This window comes from Passer domesticus, chromosome 1 (genome assembly GCF_036417665.1).
Source record: "Passer domesticus isolate bPasDom1 chromosome 1, bPasDom1.hap1, whole genome shotgun sequence".
Classification (NCBI taxonomy): Eukaryota; Metazoa; Chordata; class Aves; order Passeriformes; family Passeridae; genus Passer; species Passer domesticus.
The window spans coordinates 31967591-31971098 of record NC_087474.1 but is presented as its reverse complement, the minus strand read 5'-3'; the positions used below and the strand labels follow the sequence as shown (position 1 = coordinate 31971098).

General features: G+C 44.0%; 1 long non-coding RNA gene across 1 annotated transcript; it reads left to right on the top strand.

Moving 5' to 3' along the window:
• Positions 1-251: 251 nt before the first annotated feature.
• Positions 252-3304, top strand: LOC135296387 (uncharacterized). The gene is made up of 2 exons (XR_010358455.1): positions 252-1158; positions 1652-3304. It is a non-coding gene; the product is annotated as an uncharacterized LOC135296387 (long non-coding RNA).
• Positions 3305-3508: the final 204 nt, after the last annotated feature.

Genomic DNA, 3508 nt, shown 5'->3' with positions numbered 1-3508 from the left:
TCTCCCTGGAGCCTCCTTTTCTACAGATTAAACTCCCCCAGCTCCCTCAGACACTCCTCATAGGATTTTGCTCCAGGCCCTTCCCCAGCTCTGTTGCTCTTCTCTGGACACTCTCCAGCACCTCCATGTCTTTCTTGTAGAAAGGAGTTTGTCATGGTTTGAGGCTGGTTTAACCTATGACAGAGTCCAAAACTGAGCCCAGGATTTGAGGTGTGATCTCACCAGTGCCAAGTACAGGGGGAAATTAAAATCACTGCCCTGGTCCTGCTGGCCACACTCTTGCTGATACAGGCCAGGATGCCACTGGCCTTCTTGGCCACCTGGGCACACTGACAATGCATGCTCAGCCACTGTCAGCCAGCACCACCAAGTCCTTTTCTGCCAGGCAGCTTTCCAGCCACTCTGCCCCAGTCTGTAGCACTGTCTGGGGTTGCTGTGACCCAAGAGCAGGACTCAGCACTTCACCCTGTTATGTCACACCCTTGGCCTTGGCCCACTGATCCAGCCTGTCCTGATCCCCCTGCAGAGCCTCCCTGCCCTCTGCAGATCAACACTCCTGCCCAGCTTGGTGCTGTCTGCAATTTGTCCATGTCCTCGCCCAGGTCATTGATAAACATGCTGAACAGGACTGGCCCCAGTACTGAACCCTGGGGGATGATAAGTGTGCATAAACAGATCTGTGTCTTTGCCAAGTGTTTTCCTTCTTCAGTTATGAATGGAGGACTTGGTGTTTTTAAAGATTATACAAAGTATAAAAGGTATAAAATATACAGATGTATACTTTTAAAGTTCACCCTCAGTTCCTTCAAATGTATACAGACCAATCACCTCAACATTTTGGTATAATATTTGCTGAACTTTTGAAAAGGTTTGTTTTTACTTGGTTTTGTTGTTTTGTTTTTTGTTTTATTCTATTTTAAAAATAACTGTTTATTAAAATAAAAATCTTAACAGCTGGTAATATTTGTATTCAAAAAGAGATTTTAGAAGTGGCTGACTTTACACCGATATCTCTTTCCAACACCCCTTCTGGAGGCAGAAAAGTGGAAAGGCAGCTGCATATCTCTGTCATGGCTGAGACTGAACTTGTGCTAAGTAACTTGAGCAGCAACTGAGTGGACTGAGATGACTGAAGAACTGGCTAGACCTGGGCTGCAGGTGAGTAAACTTCCTTTCATACCTTTTGCTCATGACCTCTATATTTGTATTTGCCCAAGGTGGACTGTGTGGGAGGTTTGCTTTTCCTCTATTTTACTTTGTCAGCCGGTTGTGTCAAAGTGTGGCTTTAGTGCCATAAATACTCTTGTTCTTCTCTTTCTCAGCAATCACCTTTGAGTTCAATTAAAGGCTCTCATTGCTTTATCAATGTCAAAACTTTCTTAACCACAGAGACCAATTCTCAGCAGCAAACTCTTAGAAGAACAGCATGGATGAAAGGATGCATTGAGCCTTGTGTGGCCCTTCTTGCCTCAATTATCGTGAGGCAATAGTGGGGGGGAGTATTTGTCTTCCCACAGCTGCCTGGATTCTCATCAATATCTTGAGATGCAAGGGAAAAATCACAGCCACTCAACATTTTGACCCACTAGGTGAGGTATCTGACACAAAACTCATTGAACTTAAAGGATGATTTTTCCATTGATTTCAACAGCTCTAGATATGGTCTGATGCTGCTGCCTGGAACGGTAATGTTACTTCAAATAAAGCAGAAGATTTAATTTCTTGGATGTTCCTTCTGCCTGGAACCATTGCTGACCTCTAGCAAATAAAAAAATAAAGTCTGCCTGGACTTATTGACTTGTTTTGTGTGGAGCTAGGGTTATGGTGTCTGTGAAGACATATTGTCAAGTAAGTCTACTAGCAGCAGTAAAAGTGGGAAGTAAGCTTACTAGTATGCATCTGAACTGTTTTAAAACTCAGACCATGACACCAATGGCTGCAGTACAGAAAGAGGAGAGGCTGCTACTGTGCTCCAGCAGAACTCAAACCATCTGGCTTAGTTTTTCCTTCGGCTAACAGTAACTTGGCAGTCAGACTGAACAGTTTTCCTGATGGAAATCTCCAATGCACGTGAGTGGTTCATTCACAGCAGAAACAGACATACTTTCTACAGTCATCTGGTGAAATTCTGACCCAAGTACATGTGTCTAACATCTGTGACAGTGGATAGTTTTGCTACATTAAGCGTTAATGAGGTGCAGGTCTGGGGGGTTGTGCTTGTTTTAGCTGGGGTAGTGCTAATTTTCTTCACAGTAGCTAGACTTGGGCTGTCTTTTGAATAATTTGTGAACACAGTGATGATAGAGAAGATACGTTTTTGTTATTGCTGAGCAGGGCTCACACACAGCCAAGGCCTTTTATGCTTTTCATACTGAATGCTGGTGAGGGGACTGAGGTGCGTGAGAGGTTGGGAGGAAACACAGACAGGAGACTCCAGTTGTCCAAAGGGATATTCAAGACCATGTGACATCATGCTCTGTATGTAAAGTGGGGGGAAGAAGGAAGAAGAGGGGGACATTTGGAGTTTGTCTTCCCAAGTATGTGTTGGGCATGATGGGGCCCTGCTCTCCTGAAGATGGCTGTGAAAGGCACTTGTCTGCCTTGTGGAACACTGAATTCCTTGTTTTGCTTTGCTTGTATGTGCAGCTTTTTCCTTGCCTATTGAACAGTCTCTCTCTCAACCCACAAGCCTTCTGGCTTTTATCCTTCTGATTCTCCCCCTGATCTCACTGGTGGGGCAGTGAGGGAGTGACTGTGTGGGGCTTGGCTGCTGCTTGGGGTTAAACCATGACAGGGTGAGAAGTACCAACAGGCACAAACCGGGCGTAACTGTGGCCAGTCTGAGAGCCAGGAGACTGTCTGATCACTGGAGCAGGAACAGCTCCTTGGTTTGAGGCCAAAAGCCTAACTTTCAAGTGAGTATGAGGAGAGTTGGTTCTCTGTTCTTCTGTTCTGACGCCAGTCAGGAATAACTGTTTGCTAAGTTTAATGTCTGTAAAGCTGGGCTTGCACACATTGTCGAGGTCATGCTTGTTACTGCCATTATTGACACTTGCTGAGTATCACATGCACTTAAATTAAGTACTAGCAATTTCAGGGAGTTCACACAATGGAAAACTTTGTTCATGCTGGCAGGAAATATACCTTGTAGGTTCAATTTACAAGGTTTGAGCAATATAATTTATTTTCCTTTGAAGCTAAATGCAAAGATATCTATCCCATGGTCTTCCAGATAATAACTCAGTGTCTTATCTTACCTTCTCTGTTCATGGTCCCAAAAGAATAAAATAACTTGGCATCAGCAGGTTTTGTGCACTAGTTTTTCTGCATTTTTTTCTTCCTGTATGTATGCAAAGGAAAGGAACAGCAAAGATAATACTAATAAGAGAAACTGGAATCCTACTCTCAGAGCAGAAAGCATGACAGTCATCAAAGATTAAAGAATCTGTGTACAGATCCTCTGAGAAAAGAACAGAGACCTAAACTGAGGATTTGAAGTGCTCCATGC